This window comes from Lepidochelys kempii, chromosome 3 (assembly GCF_965140285.1).
Source record: "Lepidochelys kempii isolate rLepKem1 chromosome 3, rLepKem1.hap1, whole genome shotgun sequence".
Lineage (NCBI taxonomy): Eukaryota > Metazoa > Chordata > Testudines > Cheloniidae > Lepidochelys > Lepidochelys kempii.
Genome location: NC_136382.1, coordinates 176,507,480 through 176,526,177, shown reverse-complemented (window position 1 = coordinate 176,526,177; position 18,698 = coordinate 176,507,480). Strand labels below are relative to the sequence as shown.

The 18,698-nt window shown below is 48.0% G+C and overlaps 1 long non-coding RNA gene across 1 annotated transcript; it reads right to left on the bottom strand.

The window, feature by feature from the left end:
* Positions 1-8,978: 8,978 nt before the first annotated feature.
* LOC144930432 (uncharacterized) lies at positions 8,979-13,259 on the bottom strand. Its single transcript, XR_013635587.1, has 2 exons — positions 12,908-13,259; positions 8,979-12,176 (listed from the first exon to the last, which is right to left on the bottom strand). It is a non-coding gene; the product is annotated as an uncharacterized LOC144930432 (long non-coding RNA).
* Positions 13,260-18,698: the final 5,439 nt, after the last annotated feature.

Genomic DNA, 18,698 nt, shown 5'->3' with positions numbered 1-18,698 from the left:
GCTGCCGATCTCGCCACCCCCGTCCGCTCCTGCAGCCATCCCTCCCCCTGCTTCGCCCCCGTGCCTCAATTACTGCCACCTCCTTTGTCTTTCCCTCTGGAGCCGGTGAGTGGTCACCGTCCCCCCGTGGGGCCCCATGCTCCGGGGCACCCCGGGGGGTCATCCACATCTGCTCAGGGGCTTTCGCTGGTGCAACAAATGGTTCACACAGCGAAGACTCACCCAGATCTTACAGCGGAGGAATTAGCTGATCTGGTCTCAGTTTGCCTGGTGACCTGGCAGGATAATGGCCAGGGCAACCAGCTTGCAAACTGGGTCAGTTTGCCTTACTCGGTGATCAGAGAGGTAAAGAAAGCGATTCGCGAGTTCGGCCTCACTAGCACGTATGTACATGGTCTCCTTGAAGGGCTGGGGACCGGGTACACCCTGGTCTCTGAAGATTGGAAGGCGCTGTTGCGCATGATGCTGATGCCCAGTCAGTATGTTATTTGGCTTAGTGAGTATCGGCAGATGGCGGAACGCCAAGCCCAGATATATAGAGCGCAAGGTGTCACTTATGAGCAGTTAGCAGGGGAGGGCCCGTTTGCTACCAATCAGATGCAGTCTCAACTCCAGCAGGCTGTCTTCCCCATTATTTCTGCCTGTGCCCAGCATGCTTTCCGGAAGGTCCCGGATTCAGGCAAGCCTACCAAAAGCTTTGCCAGTATCCGTCAGGGTGCATCAGAGTCCTTTATGGATTTTACCAACAGATTGCAGGAGGCTATCCTCCGACAGGTGGATAGCCCTGCGGCAGCTCAGGAGATTCTGTTAAAAATGGCGGTTGAAAATGCGAACGAGGATTGCCGCCGTGCCCTCCAGGCGGCACAAGCCTCTGGGATTCTAGAGCTGTCGGACATGCTGTGGGCGTGCCAAAACATCGGAACCCAAGCACATAAAGCTGGGGTTCTGGCCGCCGCCCTGCGGAAAAGTGGGAAGGAGGGGAAGCGTTGTTACCGCTGTGGTAAGGAGGGTCACTTTCAGCGGGAGTGCCGCTCATCAACGGTGCCCGCCCGCCCCTCAAAGAAGTGCCCCAAGTGTCGGAAGGGCTATCACTGGGCTAATCAGTGCCGTAGCGGGTCGGGAAACCGCACGACAGGTCCCCCTCGAACCCAGGGCCAAACGGGGGTGTTTCCCACTCAGACAACTGTTCCTCTGCCTTAAAATCCATAGACTCCATGAGGGCGGCGACTGCTGGAAGTGCAGGGCTTGATTTGATTATGCAGGAGGACGCTGATTTTCAGTTGCCGGGGGAGGTTTGCGCCATACCTACACAGGTGACGGGACCTCTCTCTGCCAGATTTGTGGGTCTGGTTCTCCCTCGCTCACACGCTGGGAAACAGGGTCTTTTTGTCATCCCAGGGGTCATTGACACCGATTACACCGGCGTTATTAAGGTTCAGGTGTGGACCCATCTTCCGCAGTTGCTCCCACGTGGACGGTCAATTGCACAATTGATTTTAGTCCCCTATCAGGTGCCAGCTGCAGAGGATCGAGCCCGGGGCGGAGGCGGCTTTGGATCGACGCTGTCTCAGTCGCCACTTCACGACACGTCCTCTCAATTTGTTGCTCTAACAACGTCGGTCCGCCCCTCGAAACCTCAGTTAACACTTCTCTTAAATAATTTTCCTTTTACAGGATTGGTGGACACTGGAGCTGACGTTACGGTGATTCATGATCAGGACTGGCCAGTCAGTTGGCCAACAGCTCCTTCTAAAGAGTTGTGGGGGATCGGGGGTAGCAAACCCGGGCGCCAAAGTTTGTCTTGGGTCACGGTCTCTAAACCAGGAGGCTGTGCCCTTGCTACGATCCGCCCTTTTGTGCTCCCTGTCCACCTCAATATTTGGGGCCGTGACTTACTTGTAAAGCTGGACACCACCCTCGATATTAATATATAATGGCCCAAAACCCTCCCTCACCCACCTTGCCCTCCGCATTACCATTGGTATGGCAATCCTTAGAGCCCGTACGGATTGACCAGTGGCCTCTCCCTCTAGAAAAGCTGAAAGCGCTTCATTCGCTTGTGCACCAACATTTGCATGCACAGCGCTTGGAGAGCTCCACTAGTCCCTGGAACACCCCGGTGTTCGTTATTAAGAAAAAATCGGGTGCATGGCGGCTGTTACACGATTTAAGGGAAATAAATAAACGCATCCAACCCATGGGCCCCTTGCAGTTTGGCTTGCTGAACCCAAATTTAATTCCTCAAACCGATCAGCTTTGTGTGTTAGATTTAAAAGATTGTTTTTTTACAATCCCCCTTTGCCCACAAGATCGCGAAAAATTCACATTTACAGTGCCAGAATATAATAATCAGCGACCCTCTCAAAGGTATCAGTGGAAGGTCTTGCCCCAGGGAATGCAAAATAGTCCAACCTTATGTCAATTTTTTGTGGATCGGGCCCTCGCCCCTTTTCGTGCCCGATACCCCACACTAAAGGTCTACCATTATATGGATGATATTTTGCTTAGCGGTCCCCAGGTCACGGCACAACAGCTTGAATATTTGTCTCAGATTCTCGGCCAAAATGGCCTGTTAGTGGCACCAAAAAAAATCCAACGCTCTTATCCCTACCAATATCTCGGGCATAAGGTTTTACAAACCTATGCTGCCCCTGTTCGCCTGGAAGTGGTCCTACCCCAACTGCTAACCCTGGTTCAATTACAACAAATTTTGGGTCATTTAAATTGGATTTGACCCTACTTCCGTCTCCCCACATCGATGCTGCAGCCGTTGTTCGAGCTCCTACGTGGAGCTCGGGCACCAGACGCAGTTATTGCCATCACTGAGGAGCACATTGCCTGCATTCGACAGATCAATGCAGTGTTGAGTCAGCAGTTTGTGGATAGACTCACTGAGGTCCGTCCCCTGCGGTTGGTTCTCCTTGCCACCCCTCATACGCCTACTGCGGCTCTGTTTGTATCTCGTACAGACACAGCCGTCTCTATCATAGGGTGGATATATTTGTCTTCCACTCCTCCTCGGAACATTTATCCTTATTTAGATGCCCTGTCCGACCTTGTTCGTAAAGCCCGCCACCGTGCAGTGCAACTCACGGGCACTGATTTAGTTGCCATTGTGTTCCCCCTATTACGTAGTGAATTTGATTCTTTTTATCACACCTCCTTGGCCTGGCAGGTTGCTCTTTATGATTATGTGGGAGAGATCTCTTATAATCCCCCAAAAGATCCTCGGTTGGTGATCATGCAAAAGGTGCCACTAATCGTACATCGTCTTAGCCGCTCTCAACCTATTGTTTCAGCTATCACTCTTTTTGCTGATGGCTCTCCACATCGCAGTGTTGTCACCTATCAATTAGGTGACCCCCCTCGTTGGCATTCTCGTTTTACGCTGCCTCAGCGTTCCGCGCAGCGCTCAGAACTGGCTGCTGTTATTCTGGCCTTTCAATTTTTTGCTGATTGTCCCTTTAATTTGATTGTGGACACGCATTATGTTTATCAGGTAATCGATCATTTACCCCTAGCCCTCATTACCCCTCAGGTCGATGCGGACCTTCTTCGCCTGTTTTTGTCCTTACAGTATCTCATCACCATGCGTAATTTCCCTTATTTTGTTGCTCATATTCGCAGTCATACCCCTCTGCCTGGGCTACTCACTGAGGGCAATGCATGCACCGATCGCGCGTTACGTGGTCAGGTAAATTCCCTTTTTTCTGACCCCATCGAAAGCCATTCCTTTTTTCATCAGTCTGCCTCTGTTTTGGCCCGACAGTTTCACATTCCTGCTGATCATGCATGTTCTATTGTTCGTTCCTGCCCCCACTGTGCCGCTGCTGCCCCTACCTTTTCTTATGCCGTTAACCCCAGAGGTACCACAGCGAATCAGCTGTGGCAAATGGATGTCACTCACGTGCCACAATTCCGCCCCTATTTGTTTTTTATATGTTTCCATTGATACCTATTCGGGATTCCTCTGGGCGACCCCACAGCGTGGGGAAGCTACTCCCAAAGTTATTCACCATTTGCTAGCCTGTTTTGCTGTTATGGGTCGCCCAAGCCAGATAAAAACGGATAATGCCCCAGCCTATTGCTCCACAGCCCTCTCCACTTTTTGTGCCCAATGGGACGTCCATCTCAAACACGGGATCCCTTATAATTCCACAGGCCAAGCCATTGTTGAACGTGCAAATCGCACGCTAAAAACCTTGCTTGACAAACAGTTAAAACAAGGGGAGCTGCGTCTCCAAACCTTAGGAGACATTCAGCAACAATTGCATATCCTTTTGTTTACTTTAAATAATTTAATGCTGAACGCAGATCAGCAGACCCCCGCGGATTGGTATTTTCATAAGTCCGAGGTACTGGAAAGACCGCCTGTCTATTACCGTCAGCTGCCTGATCTGCAATGGTTGGGCCCAGTACCTTTAATTACTTGGGGTCGGGATATGCTGCTATGTCTCTCCCTGCAGGACCATTGTGGGTTCCGGCCCGGTGTGTGCGACCAGCACTGAAACAGCATGGCGTGGCAGCAGGGGCTGTCGAACCCCATACCGGAGTTTCAGCTGACCTTGGAGGAGAACGCGGTGCCTCCCGGGTCGACAATGGCGGGACGGAGACAGAGGAGACGTAGCGTCCCAAGCCAGCCTGTGACATGGGGAGGAGTGAAAGCATTGGTTGCCGCGGCTCAACGAAGACTGGCAGCAAACCAACAGCCAGAGACTCCTGAGACTCTGTTTGTGGCCATTCTTGCCCAAATCACTGCTAATTCTGTATTGATTGCGTGCCTTATGTGCCTGCTATTTCCTGTAGGAGTTGACTTGGGAGCGCCTCCTCCGTTACGGGCCCGAATGACATATAACCTATGAGAAAGATTGGCTTCAATAGCAAATGTTACCCACTTTTGTTTATTTGATTTTGTAGCAGCTGAAGAATTGTTAGGTACGTGCCTTATTCCAGTATGTCATCACCCTGAGGAAATAGGGAATGAGACGATGCTCGCTGCTTACGTGAACCTCTCTTCCTAGTACTCTAGCATGGCTAATTGGGGCCCGGCCAATTACACTTTACCTTCTTGGGCTTATTTTTTGCTGTTGCTGTGTGCAATGTATTTCCTTTTTGTTAAGGGTTTGTCAAGACCCGCCCTGGCAGGCTCCACGAGTTATGACCTTGTCTGTCCGGGAGTTAAATGGCTTGCAAAAGAAAATTGATGGCTACCATGAGATGGCCGAGCACAAATAAACAAAAAAGGAGGGGATGTAGCATTCATGCAGGGTTCATGCACTTGGCAACATTCAGGGCACACCCGGAGTGTTGTGTAGGAGCAGTGCACACACGGCTCCTCTCAAGGGCACGAACCTTGGAATCTCGCCCAGATGACATGAACCGTGGGAAGCCTCCCAGGACTGGGCTCAAGGCCCGAGAGCAAGGAATGCGGTAGATAGAAATTGGTAAATAAGAATATTAAGCAAAGCCAGTGTATTCCTTTTATCTGTTGAAGTATGTAATGCGCAGGAGGAGGGGGAGAAATAAAAGAGAGGGTGGAAAGCTGAGAGGCGGACCAGTCCATCGGCAGACCAGCCTGCTTGCTTGCTTAATGCTTTGTTCTGTCTTGTATTTGAACCGCAACACCCAGGGCCAAATTCTTTGCTGGTATAAGAGGTCTCTTATGCCATTGGTGAAGCTGACCCTGTGACTATATGCACTATATGACAGTGTGATACCACCCTTAGGGGACTCTGGCTGGGAATATACTTCAAGGGGCACAATCCCTCCTCAGTGCCCTGGGCAAGTATGCCTGCTGTGCTATCCCAGGTCTGTTCCTCAGCTTTGGGATGATCGGTGCTCTCAGGTGGTACTCGGGGGAAACCATGCCCTATACTCTTCTAAATATAGGGACTGCTGTTGGGCCTGGCCCTCCTGCAGAGAGCCTCAGAAGAAGGGGAGGGAGGGAAGAAGGCTCCTTTTGTTATCCCCAAGCATCACATATATACATCTATATTATTTATGCATGTGATACATCTCCTAATCACAGGTGCCATCTATATATCACACGGAAAGCCAAGGTCCCACACTTTAAAGATACCATGTTGCTTTTTGCAGGAGTAGGGGAGTTCACCCCACAACCTTATAGAAGATTCTGCTTAGCACCCCAGAAGGTGGTGGGTGAAGTGATCCTTGCAAATATTTTGTAGCTGACTTTGTAAAGCATTGGGGACCCTTTGGGAATAATGGTGCTATAGCAATGTGGCAGATTAGCACTTTACGTTTTTCTCTAATACAATTTTATAGCCATCTTTTAACCAAATGAACAGACTTAGCGTAGGCATAGCTTTAAAAGGCTATATTTCAGGAACAAAATGGTTGATACTTTGCACATATATAGCTCCATTAATCCAAAAAGCTCACAATAGTTTGCAAATGTTAAGGAATTCAGCTTCACAACACCTTGATGTAAGGGTGTGTGGCTTTATGTTCATCTTAAAGATGGGTAAACTGAGGCACAGAGTTAAAGCCACCACTTGAAAACTTATGGTTCCTAAAGCTGTGTACTTAAGTTCATATTGATGCTCAAAAGTAAGAGGTATTCAAAGTGAGCTGGGGTGCTCAGCGCATCTGAAAATCATGTCCTTGTTGCCTAATTTGAGGCACTTTTGTTTGAAAATTGTGAGCTAAGTGATTTGTGCAAGGTCAGTGGAAGAACCAAGAACTGAGCCCAGGTGTCCTGACTGCTAGTCTGTGCTCTCTCCACTCTACACACTCCTTCCTTGCTACAGATGCCTGTTATGTGAGACTGTAACCATATATAGTTCTGTGTGATATATTCAGGTTTTTTTCTTAACCCCCTGTTTTGGTGCCATGGGAATGTGATAGTGTGGTGGCCAGAAATAAAATATATAAGATTAGAAGAATCATCAAATTCCAAATTATTTTAACCAAGTTTACTTCATTACATCTCCACACTGGGATAGTAATACCCTCCTAAACTTATACTGAGGAGCGTAGGCTGGGTTATGGTAACCTTAGTGGCATCTTAATAAGTCTATTTACGTATGAAAATGATATTTGTTATTACTTATGGGATCATCCCTCTTTCAGTGAGGGCAGGCTCAGGTCCTTGGCTTCCATGATCAGTTCTTATAAAAATCTTATATATATTGATACTAAAAGTCTTTAATTGTTTTTCTTCTGAGGCATTGCATTTAACAACTGCTGTGATATCCATGCAGAAGAGATTGTTAGCCAAACCGTAGTCACCCATGAAAGTCTCTCATTAATCTAATAAATAATGACATACAACGTCCCCTTAGGTTTTTCTTTTAGTCAACTAGTTGTCACTGCTGTCTGAGCAGCCTGAGTTCTGCAGCAACTCTTTGGCCACTGATCTCCTTGCATCAGTAAAATCACACAAGCTTGCCAACTCAAAGTGCAGATTAATTCTGATCTTCTGACTGCATAGCTATATTATGCAGCAGCAGGCACTGGGTTTGCCCAAGGTATCTATGTAGTAGTGTTACAGAATCTGCTTTCTAACAGTAAGAGAAGGAAAACATAGATTACTGATCTTTTTCTCTCAAACAAACAGCTAGCGGTGGTTAGCATGCTGTATGCTCAAAAACACCCAAAGGGCTGGTCTACAATGGACTTGTGAGGGGGCCTGCCAGTACATGGGGTATGCCTGATGATGGCTGAAGTCATCTGAATACAGTAAGAACTAACTGCACTGATCCATCTGATTGGGATTCTAAAAAACACAAAAACAAAAATCCCCCCCTGTAGGTTACTGACAATGATTGTAAAGCACTATGGGCCAAGATTCCTCAGCACCTCCCAGTACGCTCCATGGGAGAAGCTGGGTGATGAGTCCATTTGAAAATCTATCGTTAGGTGCCTATCTGGGAGTTTAGGTCTTCTGAAAATCCAGCACTTAGTCAATGCTTAAATAGGGGCTGTTGGGTGCTGGAACTCTTTTGAAATTCTGCCCCTATTTCTTCAAGCAGATACTATGGGTCAATCAACCAGTTTATGAGAAGGCTGAATTTGATGTTATTGCTACAATCCTTAGAGAGGGAACGAAATATATTGGTATGAATGGGCTGAGTAGTACAGACACAACTGTCCGGTGATTAGAACGTGGGGCTGAGAGTCAAGAGTTTTAATCCCAGCAATGCCACAGATTTAGGGCTTGCCTACACTTGAAACACTACAGCCTCCCCTCTGCAGTGCTTCACTGTAGATACTACCTATACCAAGGGTGGGGTTCTCCCATCAGCGTAGCTAATCCACCTCCCCAAGTGGCCACAGCTAGGTCAACAGAACAATCCTTCTGTCACCCTAGCAGTGTCTACACATGGACTTAGGTCAGTTTAACTACTTTGCTCTGTGGGTGTGGATTTTTCCTGAATGATGTTGCTAGGTCAATCTAATTTTCTAGTGCAGACCAGCCCTCACTATGCAAACTTGTTCAAGTTTCAACCTGTGTGCCTTTGTTTCCCCATGTGAAAGATTGTATTTATTTTGGTTTCTCTCATACCTATAGTGCTTTAGGAATCTATCAATATATAAATACAGATAGAAAATCTAAAGAGTTACAATAACAAAACATTGCTTCATCAAATCTCCAAACTGAGAAGGTGTTGTGAGGCTTAATTAATAAATATCTGTACTGTGCTTTGAACTCCTCTGGTGAAAGGACCCTTGTCAAGGTTCCTTCCCCACTCTGAACTCTAGGGTACAGATCTGGGGACCTGCATGAAAGACCCCCTAAGCTTACTGTTACCAGCTTAGGTTAAACGCTGCCACCATCAAAGTGTTACACAAAAACCAGAGGAAGTGCCCACTTAGAAACATCTCCCCCCCAAAATATCCCCCCAAGCCCTACACCCCCTTTCCTGGGGAAGGCTTGATAAAAATCCTCACCAATTTGCATAGGTGAACACAGACCCAAACCCTTGGATCTTAAGAACAATGAAAAAGCAATCAGGTTCTTAAAAGAAGAATTTTAATTAAAGAAAAAGTACAAGAATCACCTCTGTAAAATCAGGATGGTAAATACCTTACAGGGTAATCAGATTCCAAACATAGAGAATCCCTCTAGGCAAAATCTTAAGTTACAAAAAGACACAAAAACAGGAATATACATTCCATTCCGCACAACTTATTTTATCAGCCATTTAAACAAAACAGAATCTAACGCATATCTAACTAGATTGCTTACTAATTCTTTATAGGAGTTCTGACCTGTATTCCTGCTCTGGTCCCAGCAAAAGCATCACACAGACAGAGAGAGAGACCCTTTGTTTCCCCCCTCAAGCTTTGAAAGTAACTTGTCTTCTCATTGGTCATTTTGGTTAGGTGCCAGCGAGGTTATCTTAGCTTCTTAACCCTTTACAGGTGAAAGGGTTTTTCCCTCTGGCCAGGAGGGATTTAAAGGTGTTTACCCTTCCCTTTATATTTATGACAACTCTTTATTTGCCTCTCCAACAGTAGCAAAGAAATTTAAAAGGTTACCATAATATTTTAAGGCCCACAGTATAACCTATCTTAACATTCTTGAAGGCTGAGTACAATCTTCAGGACACTAAGGGCCAGAGGTAAAATGTTCAGAAGCACGTAAGTGACTTAGGCTCCTAAGATCTGTTTGCAAAAGGGCTCAGCACTCAAGAATTTGAGTCTCATTGACTTCCACTGGGATTTGGACTCCTAAGTCATTTAGGCCTGGTCTACACTTAAAAGTCAGGTTGCCATAGCTACAGTGCTCAAGGGTGTGAAAAATTCACATCCCTGAGCATCATAGCTATGCTGACCTAACCCCCAGCATCATGGGTGCCAGGTTTGTATAATTTTTGGTGGTGCCCAGAACGGATCCAAGCATAGCCCTGCCATCCATAGGATGGACTGGGGCAACCGCCCCGGGCCCCGCGCTTCAGGGGGAGGCAGGGTCCAGGGCAAGCAAGCACCTCAGCCCATCCTGCTCCGCCCCGCCAGCTCCCAGCGTTGCTCGGGAGAGGGGACGGAAGCCGGAAAGAAGTGGGCGGGAGCTTGAGGGAAAGGGTGGAGTGGGGGCATGGGCGGAACAGGGGCAGGAAGAGGCAGAGCAGGGCAGGTTGGGGTCAGGTCGCTCGCTGCTGCCAGTGCCGGCCTCCCACTAAGCCCCCAGGCAGCCCTGGACCCTGCATCCCCCTTGAAGAGCGGGGCCCCCCAAAGTGCGGGGCCCAGGATGGTTGCTCCGGTCTGTCCTATGGATGGGATGGCTCTGAAAATATAAGCCCAAACACTGGTGGAGCCAGGTTCACGTTCCTGAATATTGGTGGAGCATGGGCACCACGGCCCCCTATAACTCGCCACCTATGCCCAGTGTAGATGCAGCCAGGTTGACAGAGGAATGCTTCCATCAACTTCAAACACCATCACTTTGGGAGATGGAGTTCTTACAGTGATGGAAAAACCCCTTTGATCACTGTAGGAAGCTTCTACACTACGGTACCCTAGCTAGAGTGCCGTAGCCATGCCAATGTAGCACCGATAGTTTAGACAGGGCCTTCGACACTTTGGAAAATGTTACCCAAGACTTTTAATCAATGGCTTCTCTTTTTGAACTTATGATAATTAAGGCTACATTTATGGAAGTCACTGAATCCATGACTTCCAGAGATGTCGGTGACATTCTCTGCTTCAGCCCCAGGGGCTTCAGGACTCTGGAGCTCACAGTGGGGCCCTGGCAGGGTTCCAGTGACAGGTGACAGACTCCTGAGGGGGCCCTCCTCAGGGTTCCAGTGACAGGTGACAGCCTCATGCAGGGGGAGAGGGAAGGGGGGGCACCTCAGGTGAGTGGCTGGGGGTGTCCCATTTTCTCTTTGGGAAATATGGTCACCCTGCAGCTCCCAGCCACTGTGGGAGGAGGGGGAACCCAACAGCTCCCAGCCACCACAGTGGTGGGGGAAACCAAGGAGCTGCAGCAGCAAAAGTCACAGACAGGTCATAGCTTTTGTGAATTTTTGTTTATTGCTGGTGACCTGTCCATGACTTTTACTAAAAATAACCATGACAAGAATCATAATTTGGCACCTGCAATTAAACGTGGAGCCAAATGCTCCTACTTAGACATCTCAATCCCTGATTTGTGAATGTTGTGAAGTATGTCTATTTCTAAATGGGAGCATCTGTGGGTGTAAAATTTGTGGGCACAGTTATTTGCAGGTGCAAAATGCACCTGCAAAAGTAAATTGTTGTTGTTATTTGTATAATCACTAAATACCTAGGCTAGGATTTTCCAAAGTGCATAAGGGAGTTAAGTACCCATATCAAACTGAGTTTTCAATGGGCATTGGACACCTAATTCATTTAGGCCCCCTTGAAAATCCCAGTCCTGGAAAGAATTAAAAAACTGAGATGCACTACTTTTCCCCAGATGTGTGTAAGCCTCTGAGATACTCTTCCTAAAGCTTTAAGCTGCTCTCATCTCCACAACCACAGACTGAAAGCTGGACACTGCTCTTGCGAAAGTCCACAGAAACGGCTCACTTTATAGGTCAAAGGGTCCTTAGAATGATGTATGCGCCTCTCTCCCAGCTTGTGCTAACCAAGGAGCAAAGCAGGGAGCTCAATTCCAATCCTCTGCATACTAGTATTCGAAAACCTGACACACTGCTGGCCCAGCAATACCCAGGAGTCTAAAGGCTGCTCAGAAACATAGTAGCAGTGTCTTGCGCTCCCTCTGCTGGTTGGCTGCTAGCACTCACTATTCCCACAGGGGTAGACGTCAATTGTGCTACTCACAATGCTAGTCTTGCAGGATGAAGATGAAATTGAAGTTGCCGTGGTTAAACTGGGACAGCGGGATGAATTTCAAACCCGCTGCAACAAGGAATTAATTAAACATTCATATAAACTGTGCTCTTGTTTGCTCCAACACAGGCCCTCACACACCCATCAAGCCAGGAAACTATCTACTGCAAGAGAGATGTGAAAAAGCTCCCTTCCCCATTGTTTTCTTCACCCTGCTAAATCTACTCTGGATCATATTGGCCCAGTGTTGATTCTGCTTTCTCTGTGGAAACGATGCAGTTCTTCACAGCTTCTCATTCACCAGAGGGAGGTAGCTGGTCAGTCTACAGCATCTTCTTCAGAGATGTGTCCTCTGACGGTCACAACGTTTCCTGCTGGCTGCTTTGACGCTTGTGCTGCAGGAGAAAAGAAGTTAGTGAAATGTAAAAGAAAACTAGAATCCCCAACTAGCTGGTTCCCAAGAGCTATAACAGTCTGAACAACTTGGGGGTCGCACTGTGCTTATGTGGGCTGAGCTCACTGTACACACCAGGGGCCCCATGGCATCCCTCCATTCTCCCCTACAAACTCCCTATGTGCCACCCACCCACCCCCTTTTCTTTAAGGGACTTGCTGCAACCCCCATCAACACCTTCATGCCAGGGAATCTGTGTGCCCTGATCCTAGGGTCCCCCTTTCTCCCCACAATGCCAGGGGCTCTGCGTATGCCCCCTCCATTCTTCGTTTTCTTTCTTGGTGTTAGGATTTTAAACTCATGGGGAGGATCAGCAGAGCTGATATGGGGAGGAGTTGTTATAAGGGAAGGTGTTAATGGCTGCTATCAACTGGTTCTTTGATCTGTAGACAATTCAAAAGAAACCGCTGGCTCTCCTGATCAGATGCAAGGGGCTCTGCGTACAGGGGCGGCAGAGCCTTCCCAAAAGCGGGGGGGCAGGGAGCCCCCACCCCCGAGGCCCTCCTCCTGCCCCTCCGAGCCCCCCCCTCCTCTTCCCCTGGAGAAGGGGAAGCTGGAGCGGGGCCGGAGAACCCCAGGGGTGGGCTGAAAGTAGCCCCCTGTCCGCGTCCCTGCCCCCCCCAGCAGGTAGAGGGACCCAGGCTCCCGCACAGCTTCCCGCGCAGCTCTCACCCCGTCCTGGCTTCGGCTGGGGAGCGGAGCGGCGCCGCGCCTTGGAGCCGTGGCCCAGCCCTGGGGAGGGGCGCGCGGGCAGCTGTGGCGGACCCTCCACCTGCCTGTGGTGCCGGGGCCCGAGAGCAGGTGGCGGCTCCGCGCCGGGGTTCCGCACAGCTGCCCCTGCGGGTCGTGCCGCGGCGGGGCTGCGGCTCCCAGGCCCCGCCCTCAGCTGGAGCCGGGTTGGGGTAAGTCCTGTGGGGACTCGCTCCCGGGTGCCTCCCCAAACCGGTAACCTCCCTCCCCCCAGGGCCACCAGCCCGGGTGGCCTCAGGCTCCCCTGCAGCCCGCCCGCTTTCTGCCGGCACAGCTTGGCAGGAGGAGCGGAGCCTGCAGGGAAACGTCTCCCCAGAGCCTCGGGGCGAGGGAGCTGGGGACACGTGGCAGCCGGGACAAGTCCCTGCCACGGAGCTGGGGTGCCCAGTTCACGGGCGCGGGGCCGGCTGCGACTCAGTCTCTGGCTCGGGGAGCCGGCGTGGACCCTACACCTCCAGCTGCCCTGGGCCGGGCACCCGGGGGGCAGGGACACGGGCTGGGGGCTACTCGCGGCCCCCCGTACCACAGACAGGTGCGGGGCCCGCGCGGCTCCCACAACAGCCTGGACTCCCCGGCCAGGCGCCACCAGCTGCTAGCCTGGCCGGGGGGGGGGACACTTCGAGGGGAAGGGGCTGGGGGTCTGCCATGGCAAAATGTGGACTGGCCAGGCCCATGCACTTTTAATAAGTGGGATGACCATGGCCCGTTGACACCCACCCCCTTGTTCTAGCGCCACTGTCTGTGGGTCCCCCATTTCCCCTTTCTGGTTTTCAGAAAAATCAACAGGTTTCTGCTTATTGGTACCTCGAACATTCCCTGAAATTTTGGAATTAATTGAATGTGGCATTCAAAATTTACTGCATTACAGATGCAGAGAAATGCTATCAAGTTACATATAAAGCTTTGCAAGCTTTGCCAGTTAATTCGTAGGGATACACTGACTTTCATGCAAAGTCTTCAAAGCACTTTACACAGGTCCATAAATGGCAGGTGTCAGAGTAGCAGGTGTGTTAGTTTGTATCCGCAAAAAGAAAAGGAGGACTTGTGGCACCTTAGAGACTAACAAATTTATTTGAGCATAAGCTTTCCTGAGCTACAGCTCACTTCATCGGATGCATTCAGTGGAAAATACAGTGGGGAGATTTATATACACAGAGAACATGAAACAATGGGTGTTACTATACACACTGTAACGAGAGTGACCAGGTAAGGTGAGGTATTATCAGCAGGAGGGGGGGTGGGGACCTTTTGTAGTGATAAACAAGGTGGGCCATTTCCAGCAGTTGACAAGAACACGTGAATGTTATAATTCTTGACGTCTGATTTGTGTCCATTGATTCTTTTACTTAGAGACTGTCTAGTTTGGCCAATGTACATGGCAGAGGGGCATTGCTGGCACATAGAATATCAGGGTTGGAAGGGACCTCAGGAGGTCATCTAGTCCAACCCCCTGCTCAAAGCAGGACCAATCCCCAATTTTTGCCCCAGATCCCAAATGGCCCTCTCAAGGATTGAACTGACAACCCTGCGTTTAGCAGGCCAATGCTCAAACCACTGAGCTATCCCTCCCCCCCACCATATATCTATTCAGGGGACACCATCATAGGGCCTGATCACATCAGCCACACTATCAGAGGCTCGTTCACCTGCATATCTACCAATGTGATATGTGCCAGCAATACCCCTCTGCCATGTACATTGGCCAAACTGTTTGGAAAGCTGAGTTGCATTAGGCACATACCCAGCCAGATAGGCCAAGTCTTCCTTTTCCTTGATAATGTTGTTGTAGCTGTGTCGGTCCCAGGATATTAGAAAGGCCACCAACAGAAACTGATCCAATAAAAGATGTTACCTCACCTACCTTGTGTCTCTTTTCTCTGACAGACACCTAAAAGCCCAAGGTAGTATTATGCTGGCTTTACTTGTCATTGTTAAGCTGGGGAAAGCGCTTTCCCACTAAATTGCCTATATTTACAGGCTTGTGGTTGGGATGTTGTCAGGAGATCAGAAAAAGGTTGGCCAATGAAAGACAGCTGATGTATGGTAGTTGGATTTTTAATCTTTGTCACTTGTTGGGTTCAAATACAGACTTCAGCTCATTAAAGATTAGAAAGCGAGACCAGGACTTAGGCTTCTTGGGTTCTCTTCCCACTCTGCCACCTACTCACTAGGCCTAGTTACCCCATTCTTTTGCTTAAAGCAAGGCATATGGAGGAGGGAGCGCTCCCATTATTTTAGGTCATATCCAATGAAACTTAGAGCAGCCTCAGGGTTACTCTAATTAATAGGGATATCACTCTGTGGGCCCAAAGAATATCTGTAATGCCGGTGCACTCTGACCACACCCCCAAAACATTTCTGACATGCCCCTGAGCCATCCTTTAAGCCAGGTGCAGGGAGTAGGGCCAGTGTACAGCCCTTATCCCATTTCTGTACCATCTGAGGAGGCCGCATGCACAGGGGTTATTCTCAGGAGGCCATTCCTTCCTAATCTAAGGTCTCTTCATGCTGCCGGTTTAGCCTAAAGAGCCTTAGTATAACTAAGACCAGGTCTACACTTAAAAAATTAGATCAACCAACTACGTTGCTCAAGGCTGTAAAAATTTTTGTGCCCTGTTAGACATAATTATATTGACCTAACCCCTGGTGTAGACCTGGCTAGGTCGACAGAAGCATTCTTCCATCAACCTAGCTCCTGCCTTTGGGAGAGGTGGATTAACTACATTGATGGAAAAACCCCTTCCATTGCTGTAAGGAAGGATCTACACTACAGTGTTACAGCAGCACAGCTGCAGTGCTCTCGCTGGGCTGTGGTGGCAGCTGTAGTTTAGGGCAGTGGTTCTCAACCTTTCCAGGCTACTGTACCCCTTTCAGGAGTCTGATTTCTCTTGTGTACCCCAACCCCAAGTTATACCTCTTTTAAAAACTACTTGCTTACAAAATCAGCCATAAAAATACAAAAGTGTCACAGCATGCTGTTTGTGAAACTTTGCTTACTTTCTCATTTTTTTGATATAATTATAAAATCAATTGGAATAGAAATATTATACTTATAGCTCAGTGTACACTATATAGAGCAGTATAAACGAGTTGTATAAAATTTTAGTTTGTACTGACTTCGCTAGTGCTTTTTACGTAGCCTGTTGTAAATATCTAGATGACTTGATGTACCCTCTGGAAGACCTCTGTGTACCCCCAGGGGTACACATACCCTTGGTTGAGAACCACTGATGTTGACATATCTAACTCCACACAGTAGGCCTGATCCTCGGGGTAAGTCACTTAATCAGTCGGTGCTTCAGTTTCCCCAGCTCTAAATGGGCTAATATTACTTGCCCACCTTTCTTGAGTTTTGGGGATGCATTAATGTTGATGTAGTGTGTAAGGTGGTTGGAGGCTGAGCACCTTAGAAATGCTATTTATTTATAGATAGCATTATAATAATTGTTGAAGTAGTGCACTGCTTTTGGTATCAAAATAACCCTGTGCCATGTTCTGCCCTGAGCTGCATTCCCATTGAACTGAAGGCAGAACTGGTCTCCCCCGACTTCCTGCTGCACTCAGGGAGGGAGACATGCTTCCCCTGCAGCGTTAGAGAGCTTCTGTCTCATAGCAGCAGCAGCAGGCGGCCTGTGCAAGGCGGGGGTAGGGGATGTGAAGCTGCTGTCTGTGTGCAGCTGGAGGAGCAAGTAGAAACAATCTCTTATTTATGTGCAGGAGGAGGAAATGCTTTAAAGAAATGAAAAAATAATGAAGCTGAGTCCAACACACAGCACAAGCAGAAGGAAAAGGAAAAAAACCGAGAGCCTAGTGGTCAGGGCCCATTAAACCGGTTAATAATTTATCTGTGGTGGCGCAGCTGCCTCTGCTCACGTAGGACTTGGAGGAGCGAGCGGGGCTCAGGAAGCGGAAGGCTGAGGCTGCACGTACAGGGGCAGACTTCAGAGCGCTTGTGGCACGTGTCACGTCTCCAAGGGCTCCCAGAGGCTCTCATTGTACAGAGAGCCCTGCTCAGCTCAGTGGCAAAGAAACAAGAGGCCTTATTCCACCTGTTGCATAAGGGCTACCCTTCTACACAAACACTCCTGCCATCTTGATTATCACTACAAAAGTTTTTTTTTTCTTCTGCTGATAATAGCTCATCTTAATTAATTAGCCTCTTACTCCACCTTTTCATGTTCTCTGTATGTGTGTATATATATATCTTCTCACTATATGTTCCATTCTATGCATCCGATGAAGTGGATTATAGCCCACAAAAGCTTATGCTCAAATAAATTTGTTAGTCTCTAAGGTGCCACAAGTACTCCTGTTCTTTTTGTGGATACAGACTAACACGGCTGCAACTCTGACTCCAGCCTCTGTTTAACTCCTCCATAGCCAACTTGTGTTGCTCTGGCTCTGTTTTTCAGTGCCATTGCGTTCCTGCTTCCTCAGTCTCACTCACTCCCTGATTCTCCTCTATCACTGGTGTTGTAAATCAGGACTCAGCAGCTCCAGCGAAATCAGTGGAGTTACTGGTGAGAGTGAGAAAAGAATCAGGCCCTCTGTGTTTCATTGTGGCAGCTTCTCTTTCCCCATCATCTTCTCTGCAAACACCTCCATTAGTGACCTCCTTTCATTGTGTCTGCTGCCCCCACTCCTACCCTTCTGTTTGATGCACATTTCATACTTTCTCTAGTCTGCTCAGTTTCAAGGTAGCTGCTTCTCCCTCTTCCAGCTGCTGAACTCTTGTATACAGCAGAACTGTGCAAAATTTTCATCACACATTTCATTGTGAAACTGGAATTCACATCAAAATTACCCTGTTTTTGCTTTTTACATATTTTTGGTGATTTTTTTTTTAAATTGCACTTGAAAACAGGCTGTTTTCAGGGGCAATGGACCCATCCTTGAGCCGGAAAGGACAAAATTTTGCTTAAAACAAGTGGTGTTTCAAGCAAAATGAGGCCATTTTCTAACACAAGTGGATTTTCAGCAAATATATGTAGCCTTTGGCATTTGTGCATTTTTTTCATGGACAGACCCCATGTCATACATCTTCAAGTAATGTCTTTGCAGATGGAAAATCACCAGACACAAAATGATGAAAATGCTGGCAAAAATCAATTCCTATTTTTCCCTCCATTTTTGCTGGGCAAGTATCCAATATACATTGCTCCCCATAAAGTCCTTCTAATGGAAGCTGCTTCCACCATTGTGAGATGTTCTCTGCTTAATGCTGGGTGAAATTTTTTTGGCCAAAACTATATTTTGGTTAAAAAATGCAGATTTGGTGACATCAAAACCTTTCATGAATTGGTGTCAGTTTTGCTGAACTGTTTCAGGGAGGGAGCAGGAAGAAATTTCAAAAAAGTTGTAATGTTTTGTTTTGACATTTTCAAAATTAAACATGTCAATTTTTCGATTCAAATGACTGTTTAGAAATTTCCTTTAATTCAATGTTTTAAAAGATCAAAAATAGTCTATAAATAAAACCCAAAATTCTGTTTGACTGAAAATAATTTTTTTTTTACTTTTTGATTTGATAAAAATGCTTTAAAAATTCAGTTCTAGATTGACCCAAAAAGATGTTGTTGTTTTTTCTGATTTTTCGGACGTGCCAGAGAACCAAAAAATGTTTTATTCACACAGGTCTCCCTCTGCTTAAGTCTTCTGTAGCCAAAATGCCATGCTTCTGCTTTTCACTGCTTCATTGTGGCTGCCTTCCTCA